Genomic DNA, 15,812 nt, shown 5'->3' on the forward strand with positions numbered 1-15,812 from the left:
GGAAAGTGTAGATCAAAGACAAACAGTCCAGACTTCAGCAACAGTCCACTCCAACTGAAGCAACTGAAGCTTCAGTTGGAGTGGACTGTTGAAACAAGTAAACACTCACGAAGAATTAAGCTCTCAATACCGTGCCTTTTATATTCTTCTTCATCATTTTTTTTTTCTGGTACGTCATGCTGTTCAAATGCTATCTCTCTAAAAATTTTCAGTTTGTCGTTACCCAAGATCGTTATTGAATTGCCTTGAGATATTGATGGGAACTCACCAAAACTCCATCAAACTTAAAAAACAAGGGGGCATTCACAGTTGTCCACGCTTTAACTTGCCCGAAGCGTGTTTACACGCACTTTAGACGTAACGTCGAAGTCACAATTTCCTGGCAAATCTACTCGACAAAGTATGCGTTGGTGCTCAGATTTTTTGATGTAATTTCTTCGGAGAACAAAGCGCAATAACTAGAGACTATGCAAGAATAGACATCAGAGCCTAACGGTCTGTGGGAAGACAGTTTTTGCAATGTTGTTTTGATGTTAAGATTTTCCACTATCTGCTACACGCTGATTTATATAATTTGCATTTGATGCTTATTTGCTGTTGAGTTTGCATATTAATATATAATATATTAATTATATTAATTAGTGGAAGTGCCGCCCACTAGTTGACCGACTAACCCATAGGGTAAAAGAACACTACTTCAATTTACTATTTCCTCACACTTTAGGGAAGATAAAAGGAAGATAAAATGTCATAACAAAAAAAATATTGAAAAGAGGCTTCGATTTCGGGAGTGGATTGATTTGAAAAAAAGAAAAAGTGTCTATAAAATCAACATTCTTACTCTCTTTATTGGTCATAATAGAATTCAAATATTTTTCGGAATCCATCTCAAATTATGGACCGCTTTGGAGACATTAAGCGAACTTAAAACGATCATATAGTGCAAAGGGGAACTTTCGGGCGGGATCATGACAAGTTTGAAGAAATTGAAGTAATGATTCAAATTTTAGTAAACGTGGACTTCGTGTTCGTGTTCCATCATTCTTGGAGTGTGATTTCATAAAGGAAAAATTTTGAACTGATCAAATTCCCATTTTTTTCATCCAGAGACCAAGCGTACCGGGTTGTTTACAATTTTGTGGCAATTGACATCTTGAGAAGCCTGCCACATCTCAACTGCACTCAATTTGAGAGTGTTTTGGTTTTAGCGATTATGCGCTTTCTATTGAAAAAATTTGCGTGTTGGTTTTGCTGATATCTACCCAAACAACACCGTTTTACTTTTTGGTGCAGTCTCTGCATAATCGCTCCACGAATTACTTATTATCTTTCGTAACACAATTGTTGATTTATTTTTTAGCAATAATGATATGGTACAGTCAGCACACGGAAATTAACGCAAACATTTTTTTTCGGTTGAATCTTTTCAGGGAGGATCAAATTTTGAACCCCAATCTTGTTAGGAGAAATAGCAAAAACAAGCAAACCTAAAAATCTTGATAAAGAGAACAACAACCCTAAACAAGATTTTACAAAACAAAACTATCAGCCTCTGTTTTCCGCTGGAATCAAAAACAGGGAAAAAATTGAGAATGAGACAGATGAGTTTAAAAGAGACAGAGAGAGAGAGAGAGAGAGAGAGACAGAAAAAGCACCACCTAAAATTGAAAAGATACAATAATCTAAAAGGCTGTTTAAAATCAGTATAGGTTGTGTTGATCAAACTCAAGTAAAGTGAGTTAAAAATTGCGCCTTTATAGTCCATCTCTAATTCATCGGCACAGCATGATGATAACTCTTCAATCAAAAACAAAGCAGTGATGTCACAAGGTTTTTTTTACTAGACAACTTTGGTAAACTGTTAATAAATAATTCAATCGTCATTGAAGTGTCATTTTTGATAATTGTATATTTTTTATCTAATTGACAAAAAATGGCAAAAGCGTAGCATTCTTTAAATTGTAGCACTAGGTTAAAATTGCAATACTAGGGCAGCGGTTGTGGCCCACTGATTATGAAAAATGTTGATGCAAGTTGTTTGAGTCGAGCCATTCAGTCCTTTTCCTACTCAACTTGACAAAGTCATTGCCAAGACATCCTCGTAATTCCTGAACTCAATGTAAACCCGCGAGCAGTCGACAAGGCGAAGACAGTCTGTTACCATCTGAAGCGAAGTCCCCGAGAAGAACGCGAGGCGTTGTTGCGGCACAACATTGTGAACGACTCTATCACTCTTCATCGAAGAAAAAAGTTTAAGCTGTTGTGTTGTCACCTTTGAAAACGATTGGAATTCTCAAAATTGTAAGGTGGACATTTTGCACTGCCACCAGAAGGTAGCTGAGGACATATTTGAGATGTTGAAGAAATCAGGCGTTTCAACTATCCACGTTGTCAAAAACTTGCTATCCAACAGCAAGATCAAGGACGAGATGGTTCTGCGTTTTCGTGTGGTTCATCAAGAAGCTTCTTTGGAACTCAAAACTTCAGCAATTGTCAGCAAGAATTTAGCTAGTCTGCTTTCTTTGACGGCACAGAGGAACCAACTTTCTAGAGCAAGATGAAACAGTTTGGAAAACCAGCTGCTGAATAGAGTCCCAACCATTGATTAAGTTTTCCCATTTTGTCTTTATGCACTGGTGACTTTTCAAGTAGTGGTAATAGGTGCACCCGCTATTTGAGAAAATGTTTAGCTCATATGTATAGCTGTATGAAGAAAATCAACGACAATGAACCCACGTTTCACTGTGGAGTTGCAATTGTGATTTTCATTTGGAACCAATCTGTACTGGTTCGTCTAGTGTAGCAATAAATGGCATACAAGAGCGTGGGGCAAACGTGCTACGCCTGTGCAATAAGTATTCAGAGACCGGCAAACGGGAGCGACTACTGGAGTCTGTAATAGCAAGGAAAATAGAAGAATTAGTTAAGAAGCTCGGCCTCAACAAGAAGTTAGAGAAAATTGAGCAAAAACTGGCCCAAGTACTTGAAGACCAAATTCAAATCTCTGTAAACAACGAATTGCAAAAAAGGAAAGAAGCAATTTATATGTTGCTTCGAAATCAGAAAAGATGTCAGCTGGAGGCAAGGAAAGTCAAGCAAGATTGTTGGTCGCAGCTTTCAGCCAAGCCTTAGAGTGCAAGGGATTCCCAAAGATGAAAAGTCACGGAATGAGAATTTCGTGTCAATGAACAAAAAGTTGATGAAAATCTTGAAATCTCTTGAAGTAAGCCCGGACATTGCGACGAGTTTGATAATTCGATAAAGGTCGTTGAAAACCAGGAACATCGTAGGTGACAACAACTAATGAACATGACGTTCGCCTCGTGCTAGCAAGAAGCGCGGAAAAAGACAAAATGTTGATGCAGTAGAATGTTATTATGTTGCCCTTTCTGTCAAAAGACGAACCATATGAAGAGAACATGTGTCTGAAGAAACGCCGCGAACTGTTGGACGCAAAGTACAAAAAGATAAGCTGAAAAATGGAAATCTCGAGCTTTTGAACAACGGTGAGAACATTGAATTTCCACGCCAAAATGCTGAACCCAATCTGCATTCAGCATGACAAATATCCCTAAACATTTTGCAAACTAATGCAAGAAGTCTAATAAATTATGAAAAAAGTTTCAAGTTTGTCAATGCGTAAACAGTTGGTGACTCTGCAGTTGCATGTGTTTTTGAAACGTGGCTCAGCGTCAACATCGCAAATTGAAAACTTCTACTGGCAGAAAATGACGTCTACAGATCTAACCGGCCAAATATGGAAGGTTCGGCTGACGGTGGTTCTCTCTTAGCCGTGAAATTCAACTTTGTTCACCAGAAAAAATGCTGATCTTCCAGAAATCTTTTCTCTGTCAAATCAAGATGAACAACAAATTCATCTTCGTTTTTAGTTTACACAATCTACCCGAGGGAAGTCAGTTTCGGTATGACTTCTATGACTTTAAAGGGATATTGAGTGCTATACCCAATATAAGGTATGCTTGTATCTTGTGCGGAAACCTCAAGTTTCCGTCCACAAACTGGCATACTTTGTTGAGCAACAGCGAGGAAACAATCCAAATAATTGAGTTACTCGATTTCAATATATGTCAAAAAAATTTTCGGCCTGCTCCCGCGACACTTTGGATGTCGCGTTTTGCCAGAACATGGCCCTCTCTGCTGAATTGGATGAAAATTTCAGCGAAGTCTCTGATTGTTCTGATCATTTACCAATCAAATTGTCAGTCGATTGTTCTGGTGTTACCCTCTCTTTCAAAATGTCAGTAGTTTTGGGTCTTTGGACTACGCAGTGGTGCTAAATACTCTGAGTCAAAAGAGCATTAACCCCGTTTGATTCACGAACATAAACAGCATATCTCTTGAGTTCTATAACTACGTGCATGATTCAATTGCTGAGCAAGACCCGCTCAGATCCAGACATTGGCAAATGTTGAGTCGCTGGATAACATCATCAAATTCGAAGCTCTTGCATCGTTTGAGGACGCAAAGGAACATCCTGGCAGATAAACCGTAGTTATAGGATGCTGAAGGTGGCAAAGTGTGAGAGAATATTGTCACAGAAGATTACGAAAAGCATCGAAAGGCGTATCAAGAAGCGCTGATGAGCACGGAAACACCAATGCTGCCTTTAAACACTCGAAATCGTTGAACAAAACTTCAACTTTACCTAAAGAAATCACTTGGAGTGAAGGAACGTGGGAGAATAACCAATGTAAAGTCCATCTTTTATTTGAGTTTTTCTATTCCGTCTTTTCGCCGAAAAGAGAGATCATCGTTAAAAAAATAAGGTGCCAGATTGCTGTTTGGACGAATTTCTCAGTTTCACGCAACAAAATTTCAGAGATGTTTTTCTCACTTGAGATTACAAAAACTCAAGGACCAGATAGTTAAACACTAATCTTTTTCAAGCAAACAGAGGATCAAATGAGCGAAATTCTGTAAAGAGTTTTCAAGAACATCAAGAGGTTACGAAAGATACCAAACCAGTAGAAAGAAGCGTCAGTTTCTTCGATCTTCAGGAAAAGACATAAGAGCCAAGTCAGCAATTACAGACCTGTCTCGCTACTGAACATTGCCAGCAAAGTGTTTGAGAAATGCTTATACAAGGCCTTTAGGAATCATTCTTTGTTCATCTGCCCTGTTTTAAAATTGGATTATTTACCCGGGTCTAACACGTCAACCACAGTGAAAATCTGCAAAATTTTTAAATTAACATGAGGAAATCATAGTTGCTTAAAAAAGTTTAAAGGAGCATAGAGTTAAACGTCTATCCTAAACAGCGTCAATAATTACAGATAACGCACCCGAAACTCTATCGAAAAATGCCCACAAGTATGAAATTACATTTCTTCAGATGAATTCGCGCCTCAAATACAAGCTACAATTTATACTGACAACAAGGATGTTAACGAGGCAATATTGAGTAAGCCAACCGGTCCAGTGTTAACCAATTACAACAAATATTGAAATTGCAGTCTCGTTTTGGCTGTCATTCTGGTCAGTCACTCACTAAATGTAAATGAATTGTGTCGCTAATTTAAAAAAATTTAATTAGGCTAATGGCATTGCAAGTTCAAAGCAAAAACAGCAAGAGAGTCTTACTTTTCTATAGAATGCCATACAGAAAGCTAGTTTTGGCATCTTGTTGGTAACAATAGAATATTGTTTTTTATTAGCAATTTATCGTTAAATGAGATAGTTAAAATTTTCAGGATTGAGCTTGGGCTTGCTTTCCCACCACCAATCTTGTTTTTCTACCAATGTTTCCAGGAGTAGTTTTATGAATGATTTCCTGCTGCCTTGTCTCATCTTGTTAAAACTTGCACAGTTTATACAGGTAAATATTTAATGGTTGTAAAAAATAAGATCTCAACAGTGAACTGATCCAAAAACTTCTTATTCCGCAACTTTAACAAAATTGACTTCTTCCGCAAGGGAGGGCTCTATATTATATTTAAAAGTTGATTCTATATAAGAAAAAGCAAGTTTTCGGGGAAATTGTTGGACTTATGTACAATAAAATATCTTGAACTCTTATTGTTGCAGGTTTTAGCATACAGGACATGTTCAGCGTAATTGTTCAGCCCGTTTTGTGAGTTATTTTGGGGTTTTTGTTGCTGAGCCAAGCGTCGAATTAAAAATCCGTTTGCCCAGTCCGATTTCGAAGTCATTGGTTGCGCAGTTTTTGTTTTACATGCTTCTTTTTTTGAGACATTCATGAGCTTATTGTTCCGACCTCTCTTGAGGGGGGGGGGGGAGAACTATATACCCAAATTTTTGTTCAGTCAATTTTGGCCGATCGATATATTCATCGTAGAGATTTGAGACTGGTATCATTAGAAAGCTTGTCCAGCGTAGAATATGGAATTAAAAAGTTTTTTTTATTTTCGTTTTTGACAGGGAGATATCGAGGTTTAAACTTTCGAGAAAATAGAGTGAATTCCGTTGATTTCATTCACCTTTTTTCGGAATTTTTGACTAAAAGTTCGCCAATTTTGATAAAATTTAAGAAAATTTTTCAAGAAAATGTTGTTGATTTTACGTTTAAAGACAAAATATATTGTTGGCTATATTCATTGAATTTTTTTGTCACAAATTCCGGCTAAACATTTCACTAAATTCAGAGACTTTTCCATTAAAAACAGCACGAAATAAGTTTCTTTAGTCCACTCTGATTAAATTTACAGGAAGTGCGCACCCAAACACGACTAACACAATCTTTGTAGAATGAAAAGGGGGCTAATTCCACTTCAACTTCCGTTGACAGTGCTCTGAAAATAAAACTTTGCCGTTTTTTGCAAACTTTATTTGTTGATTATCAAAAACGTAGCATTTATTTTCGATTTTTTAACTAACAAAATATCTATATCAATGACATTCCAAAAATTAAATATTCCTAATGGACAATCGGCATTAACAGGACTAGTTCTGTACCAATCTTGGACCGTTACAATCCAAAGATAATTCGGATTGTCCTCAGTCGGTACTTTATAAAAAAAATTCGATCTTTTTTATATTAATTAAATAACAGAACTTTTCAAATCCAAGCTCACCAGTGATAGGTGCTACTGGCTTCCTAATTAAATCGAAAATAATTTATCTAGTTCATTGCTTGCAAGCTTACGGTCGTTTTGACTTTTAAAATATTTGATTTTTGAATAAAAAATGGCTCATTGATATTTGCCACCATTTTTCTCCTAATTTTGTCAACTTGTAGCTTAGTGTCAGCAATCAAAGAGTGCTCTTCTTTTGGCTGAATTCAAGTTTAGTCTTTATTGCAGTTTTACGCCTTAATTATGGTGTTCTGGCTTTGATACTACTAGATTTCACATTTTTTTTAATTTTTAGATATTTGCCCATTTTTCAATTTTTCTAGTTTTGTCAAATTATCACGTTATTGTCAGTTCATATAACACATTTTTCGCGTACAAAATAACGCACAACTGATAATATTTAAATCCTTAAAGATATAGATTGGGGTTCTTTACAGCTTCGACAGTACTTTCTCGAAGAATTTAATTGAGTTTTTTAAATTTTGTCTTTAACTGTCGTTTTTACTTTGTCTTTTTAGTCATATTTATTTTCCTGTACAATGACCCGGTTTGATTGGTTTTTCGTGGAAGAGTAGATGAGCCGATGGTCTGATGTTGGAAGACAGATAATGGGTTTCATGACTTTGAAAACAATTGTTTTGCAAAATGGAAAAAAAAAACATTTCAACTTCGCAATTTTGTTCCTTTATTGTCTGTTTGTTACCAGGTCACGTCAATTAAAGGTTAAAGATGACTTTATTTTTGTATTTTTGCCAAGGGAAGGTGTCAAAAGGGATTAGTGTCACAAAATCTAATGTTGTTAAAGAATTCTTTATGACTTTACTGGCTTCAACACTGGTTTTTCACAAAAAAAGTAAAATAATTTTTGATTTTTTTTATTATTTGACGTTCTTTTTGTAGAAGTAAGATTTGTTTTGGATAATTGCAGGTCTCGACGGCTTCCATTGGAAGAACAAACGAACCTATTCAACTTTTCATTTTGTAATTAATGGCTTTCATGTCTTTGGAAATAAACTTTTTTCGATAAAAACAATATTACATAATTTTGCTTTTTTTTGGTCTAATTGTTACCTAGTTTCATTAATGAGAAGTCAAATAATACATTTCAAGGGAAAGTGCCCAAAAGGATTGGTGTCACTAAATGTAATGTCTTATGAGAGTTCGTTATGACTTTACTGGCTTCAACACTGGTTTTTCACAAAAAAAAGTAAATTAATTTTTGATTTTTTTTTATTATTTGACGTTCTTTTTGTAGAAGTAAGATTTGTTTTGGATAATTGCAGGTCTCGACGGCTTCCTTTGGAAGAACAAACGAACCTATTCAACTTTTCATTTTGTAATTAATGGCTTTCATGTCTTTGGAAATAAATTTTTTTCGATAAAAACATGTATTACATAATTTTGCTTTTTTCTTTTTGGTCTAATTGTTACCTAGTTTCATTAATGAGAAGTCACATAATACTTTTCAAGGGAAAGTGCCCAAAGGGATTGGTGTCACAAAATGTAATGTTTTATGAGAGTTCGTTATGACTTTACTGGCTTCCACACGGGTTTTCACAAAAAAAAGTAAATGAATTTTTGAATTTGTATTATTTGACGTTCTTTTTGTAGACGTAAGAAAAATTCTGGATAATTGGAGTTCTCAAGGGCTTCGTTCGAAAGAAAGGACGAACCTTTTCCAATTTTTCATTTTGTAAATAATGGCTTAAATGTCTTCGGAACTAAATTTTTTTCGAGAAAAAACAAGTATTACGTAATTTTGCATTTTTTCTTTTTTGGCTGATTGTTGCTTATTTTTAAAAATGAGCGGCCACATAATACATTATTGGTGTTCGATGAAGGTGCAGTCGAACATATTTTGGCGGCCAAAGAATGGTTTTACCGCTTTCAAAGCATTTTCTGTTAAGTTTTTAATGATTTTTTGTTTGTTGTCTGTTTGTTGTTCTTTTTGTAACTGCATAAAAAAAATGAATACCATGAGTTCTTAATTCCGTTCTATAGAAGCATTGGTAATTGTAAACCGATGGGATTGTTTAGTTGACTCCTAATGGTTTTCATTACTTTAAAATTAATTGTTTTTTTTAAATTCAACGAATTTCCTAACTTTAAAGTTTCTGTTCTTTATTATCTAAATGTTACCAAGCTTTTTTATGAACTCTTGAATAACCATTTTTTTCTGGTGAATTACAAGTTTTTTTTTAACTTTCAGTTTTATCTGACGCTATTTTGGATTTGTTATTAAGTTTTGTTGTTTAAAACGGACATAAATTTTTTGATGTAATTAATGTTTGTTGTTGTTGTTTGATTATGCCGTTCGTCTTCGCTCACTTTCTTAATATCGGCATATCAAAACAGCGTCCGATATAACTGAAACTAAACAAAATAATTGTAAATCAACAGAAAACATATGGGACCAGTCCATAATAGAGATTGGTAACAATTAGACAATAAAGAACAAAAACAGTAAATTTGAAAAGTTAGCTTATTTTTTAAAAACAATTAACTTCAAAGTAATGGAAACCATTAGAAATCAGCTAAAATATCCCATATGTTTACAATTAACAGTGTTTCTAACGATAGAAATTGAAAATTTCGGTATTCAATTTTCATGCGGTTACAAAAGGAACAACAAATAGAAAACAAACAAAAAATCAGTTACACTTTGCCAGATAATACTTTCGAAGCAGTAAAGCCATACTAAGGCCCTCAAAATATGTTCAATTGAATTGATAATGTATCATGTGACCTCTCATTAACAAAATCAGATAGCAAGTAGACAAAAAAGGAAAAAAGAGGCAAAATTAAAGAATGCTTGTTTTTTTCGAAATAGAATACTTTCCAAAGACTTGAAAGCCATTAATTACAAAATGAATCTATTGAATACGTTCAATTATTCTTCCAAATGAAGCCGTTGAGACCTGCAATTAACCAGGATATATCTTACGTCTTCAAAAAAAACGTAAAAAAATGAAAATCAACAAGTATTTTTTTGTGAAAAACCCGTGTCGAAGCCAAAAAAGTCATGACGAGTTCATTTAAAACATTAGATTTTGTGACACCAATCGATTTCGTTAATTTCTTTGACAACAATATTGTGATATTTGGCCTGTAATTAACGAATCTAGGTAACAAAGAGACAATAAAAAGGGAAAAAATTGAGAAATTAAAAAGTGTTTTTTATTTTGGAAAACAATTGTTTTCGAAGTCAGCTATCTACTAATATCAAAATATCGTTCCACCTATTTTCCTTAAAAAACCGATGAAGCCGGTTCATTATAAAAACCTTAGGAAACTTTATTAGAGGAAACTTTATTCGACTAAAAAGACAAAGTGAAAACGATAGTTAAAGAGAAAATTAAAAAATTCAATTAAATTCTTCGAGAAAGTATTTTCGAACCTGTTTAAATCATAGTCTTTATAATTAGAGATAGTTTTTTTTACAATTTTGAACGCCAATAATGTAATATTTATGTACTGTCAATAACGTGATAATGTTATAAAAAAAGAAAACGTGAAAAATTGGCAAATACATGAAAATGAAAAATTTAAGGTTCAAAACCGAAAAAAATCGCATTTGAATTCAGTAGAAAGAAGAAGCATTCTTTCATTGATGGCAAAAAGCTACATGGAGGCATTGTCGAATAAACCATTATTTATTTAAAAATGAAAAATTTTTAAAATTCAAAACGACTTTATAATGAACTAGATACAATATTTTGGAGCTAAAGAGGAAGCGATTTGGACCTATCACAAGTGAGATTCGATATGAAATGTTCGGTTACTTAAAAAAAAGATCGATGTCTTTTATAAAAAAGATCGACTGATTACAATCCGAATTATTTTTGTATTGTAACAGTCCAAGATTGGCCCAAAACTAGGTCTGCTAATGCTGTTCGTCAATTTAGAACATTTAATGTTTCAAATTTTAGAGATATTGACATCTTGTCAGTTGAAAAACTAAAAGTAAATGCTGCGTTTTTGATAATTAACGAATAAAGTTAGCAAAAGACCGCAAAGTTTTAATTAAAGAGCCCTCGCAACGGAAGTTGAAGTAGAATAGCCCCATTTTGAGTCTACAAAGAATGTGTTATTGGTGTTGGGGTGTGTACTTCCTGCAAATTTTATCAAAGTTGCCTAAACAAACTTATTTCGTGCCGTTTTTGATGAAAAAGTCTGAATTTTGAAATATTTAGCCAGAATTTTTGGCAAAAAATCTTTTTTGCCGACAATATTTTTTTGCCCTTAATAGTAATATAAACAACGCTTTACTAAAAATATATAACAAATTTTAGCAAAGTTAGCGAAATTTTAGTCAAAAATTCCGGAAAATGTGAATAAAATCAACGGAATTCACTCAATTTTCTCAAAAGTTTAAACCTCGACAACTCCCTGTGAGAAACGAAAATTGAAAAATTCTTTTTAATTTGATATTCTGCGCTGGACAAGTTTTCTAATGATACCAGTCTCAACTCTCTACGATGAATATATCGATCGGCCAAAATTTTCTGAACAAAAAAAACCCATTGGAGTATATAGTTCCTCGCCCCTCAAGACGGGTCGGAACAATAAAGCATATTGCAACGAAAAATGCAGGAAAATTGTTCTCAATGGACGCCTATTTGTGGTTGACTTTTATTTTGTTAAAATCAACCAACCTAATTTAAAAAAAATTCAACCAAGCGGCATTACGGTATGATATTTTGCGATAAGTGACTCGGCATGGAGTCCTGCACAATCTGTTCTTAATCCTATGTATATCTCAAAACACGGCGTAGAGTCTAGATTTTTGTGTTGTGGTATGCATTGGATGGACTGAACAGAGTTTTTTTCCAGGCCCTGTAAATTTTAATTTTAACTCTTTCCAGGGTCTAAATGATTTGATGTCCAGTCACAGATCCGCTGAAGAACACCTTTTGAGGAACACCCAATTTTAGTCAAGGGCCCAATTTTATTGAGCTGGCAAAACTAAAGGCTAAGCAATGTGTACCGTTCTAAGTTGAAGGATTTCGTGTTCTAAGATCAATTACATCTTACTGCAGAAGTCAGACGCCATGTAAAAAGAGTACCGTCGGTTTTTCTGAAAGCAGTATTTCAATTTCTGGTTCTTATATTTTTATTTTCGCTTAGCCCAGTGCGCGACCCAAGTGAATCCGGCATCCCTTATTTAAAGTTTTAAATCTAGTCTCTTATCTAGCGTTTTTGACACAGCACTCAAAAACATGGTTTATAATACACATCACAAAAAATTTTGGAGTTTTTTGTTAAAATCTCACGAAACGGAAGAAAAATTTACTTGACAAACTCTACTGTTGCGTCAATAAATAATGATCACAAATCTAAACTCGATAATAATTTGAAGGTTATTTTTACCAATCTTCATTTTACTGAAATATTCATTAGATGTCCCAAGCTAAATTTTCCTTCCCATAGTAAACTGGCTCTAACATTAAATTACCTGAAACTGCTAATATCGATTGTATTATGACCATGTATGTTTCTTGTGCAATGAAAGAAAAGTAGAAACAAAAGTAGAAAACAAAAGTAGAAAGTGAAACAAAAGTAGAAACAAAAGTAGAAAACAAAAGTAGAAAACCATGAAACAAAAGTAGAAAACCAGGATTCGGATTCAAAATCTATTCACATGACAATCAAATCAAATATTTTTCGCTGAACTAAATTTTCTCTGGATATTTTTCTCTCTGCATAGATTAGTAATACAAATAGAGGCTAGATTCTGTATCTTTTACTGCTAATTTAAAATTGAAAATCAATTTAATGAATTTTTTTTACTCAGGTTATAACATCGTGATCATGAGACCTAAAATAAAATTTAAAAACATTAAATGCAATATTGAAGCTGTGCGCCAGAGTTCAAAAAGGCGTCATAACACTCAACCCAAGAAAAAATCCAGTGAAGCTAGTTAGACTAAATGAAAAATTGTTAATAAAAATAGCATAATTTCTAGTTTTTCCCGTGTCTCAAAACACATTCTGTTATCGTCCTACAGTTAAATTTTCTGGCATCTCAAAATCTCAGAAAGACATACGGTTTGATCTGCGTGGAATGTAATCTAAAAAAGTTTCAATTTAAAAAAGAGCATCTAGCGGTGTTTGAGAAGCATCGATTTTTTTAAACAAAAGTACAGTAACAAAAAACTATACAACACAAAAATCTTCAGAAAATCTGGAAAAACCAGTCATTGTTTTGAGCATCTAAACTCTCGGACTTGACACTCCATTTGACAGCCGATAATTTGAGCACTATCAAGAGCCCCGTTAGAAGCAAAAAAACTGACACTAATTAGCCTTATCAATATGTTTACCAACAACTGCATCTGTTTGTGGGACAATTCGATGTCCACGAAAGTTTAAAAATCTTCATTTCTCTTCCAATTTGCACCATTAGAAAGGAAACACAAAGCAGATCTAAAAATGAAACAAAATTTGACATCCCATTTTCATATAGAGCCTCATACTTTTCAAGACTGATATTTTCAAAGCACCTTAATTGAAAACAAAAAGTAAAGCTACGTTTTAAGACAGCACACTAAATTAAGTCTTCAGCCCAACTGTTTTAATTAGTTGTTGTGAAATCTTGTCATTTGAGACAAAACATTTTTTTCTAAGTTCATTCAAAATTTTCGTCAAATTTATTGACTTTTTAAAAAAAAAAATTTGTTGCGTTTCGCAAATATTTTGAAACATTGAGCATTGAAAACTTTTTAAAATATACTCTAAGATTTTTTCGCTTGAGAAGTACTCTTTGCGTTTTTTGTTCTGTTCAACCACCCTTAACAGGCCACGGTATGTGATGGTTAATTGTTTTGATAGAAAAATCATTGAGTTCATGAATTTACCAATTGACCTTTCATTCTATGACAGACAGCTTGTGTAGTTGCCCAAGCTTGAATTTTTAGGCGTAATTCGTTTTCGTTTTAATTACTTTTTTCCTTAAAAATGTTCTGGGGTTAATTAACCACAACTATACGAAATTGTATATCGTCCCAAAAGAAAGTGAAATATGGGCTCATAGCAAGTCAAAGGGTTTTTGAAATAAGCACGATAAAGTGGTATCATGTCATCAGAATATTACGAAGCTAACATTATTCACCACTTCTAAAGCTGTCGCAAGTGGTTTTTATTCCCACCTTTAGTGGGGAGGGAAGAACTATATACTCAACTTGGTTTCTTTTGTTCCAACAATTTTGGCCGATCGATATATTCATCGTACAGAATTGTGAGTGGTACCAAAAAAGATCACGTACATCCTAGAATATGGAATTATAAAGATTTTTTCAATTTTCGTTTTTTACAGGGAGTTATCGAGTATTAAAGTTTTGTGAACATTCAACTGTTTTTGTTCACTTTTCAGCAATTTTTGCTAAAATTTGGCATAATTTCAGTAAAATAATTTAAAATAAGATTAAAGTGTTAACGGCAGAGTGTTAATGTTACCGTTAGAGATAGAGCAGCGTTGCTAAATTCTTTATTCTTTTTATGAAGTTGTTTTTGGGTAAAATTTTTCGATAAAATTTTCAAAATTCGAACATTTTTCATCAAAAATTCTCACAAACTATGCTTTTTTGGTTCACTTTGTTAAACGTAGTGACCTAGAAACCTTAACATAGACTCCCTTGCCTCCAAAGGAGCACTGTTGAACTTAGGCGCCGTATGAAAGCCTTCTGAAATTAAAACTTTGCCTTTTTTTGCAGATCTAAATCGATTTAAAAAATGCATCGTTGTTTTTTTTTAATATTTGAAGAATTTCACTCGACAATTGGTCCAGTTCGCAAACACATGAAATACTTGGGTGGTTTGTTGTTTGCGCAGCAAAATCGGGGATAGGTTCGATATTATCATGGGTTCCTGGAATCAGAAACTTTCAATTTTTTTTTAGTGCTGGCTTCTTTCAAAAAATTTTGCTTTTGTTCCTTTAATGTTAATTATTGACAAAAAATTTTTATCACGGCTCCATTAATGACAGCTACCACGTAAGTAAGTATGAGTTTGAATGTATATAGAGTCTGTTTTCAGGAAACCAGAGGGTTTATATGGCTTTGAGGAATGTATTTGTTTTAAGGAAATTTCAGTGATTTTTTCGAACTTGTCAATTTTTTATATTGTTTTAGTCAATTTTTGCGTATTCTCAGTAAATACAGGTCAGACTTTCTTCCCTATAGTTTACAATCTAATTTTGTTGCGGATTGTTTTAGTGAAAGGTTTTCTTGCTTTTGGTAGTAAGAGTTTTCATACAAAATTTATGATTTTTGTGAATAATTGCCCGTTTTTGCTGTTGTTTTTGTTTTGGTAACTATTCACAATAGAAAACAGTCCAACTGAAAAAAAGCTTTACAAAATTTGAAATCGAATTTTTTTGTTTGATTACATTTGGTTTTCAAGGCTGCGACACCATTCTCTTGCAGAATTTGGTAGAGTTTTTTTGCCATCTGTTTGTTGTTAATTTTTGTTGTCGTATAAAAAAAATTGGTGATGAAGGGTCTCAGTGGCCAACTAAAGAAAAATCATTGAAATTAATAGCTGATATCGGTAAATAGCTAATGGTTTTATTAACTTTCAAGTTAAAATCCTAAAAAGAGAGTAATAGTATTCTTCAACTTATCCCTTTTTGTTCAGATTTGGGTTTCTTTTCGTATTTTAAAATGTTGTATCAATTTCGTAACTTCGCATTATTTAGAGCTTTTTTAAACCTTTGGTTGAATTAAACAATAAATTTTTTGTCGTTTAAACGTTTTGACTGAT

The sequence above is a fragment of the Convolutriloba macropyga genome, chromosome 3 (assembly GCF_964194025.1).
Source record: "Convolutriloba macropyga chromosome 3, txConMacr16.3, whole genome shotgun sequence".
Lineage (NCBI taxonomy): Eukaryota > Metazoa > Xenacoelomorpha > Acoela > Convolutidae > Convolutriloba > Convolutriloba macropyga.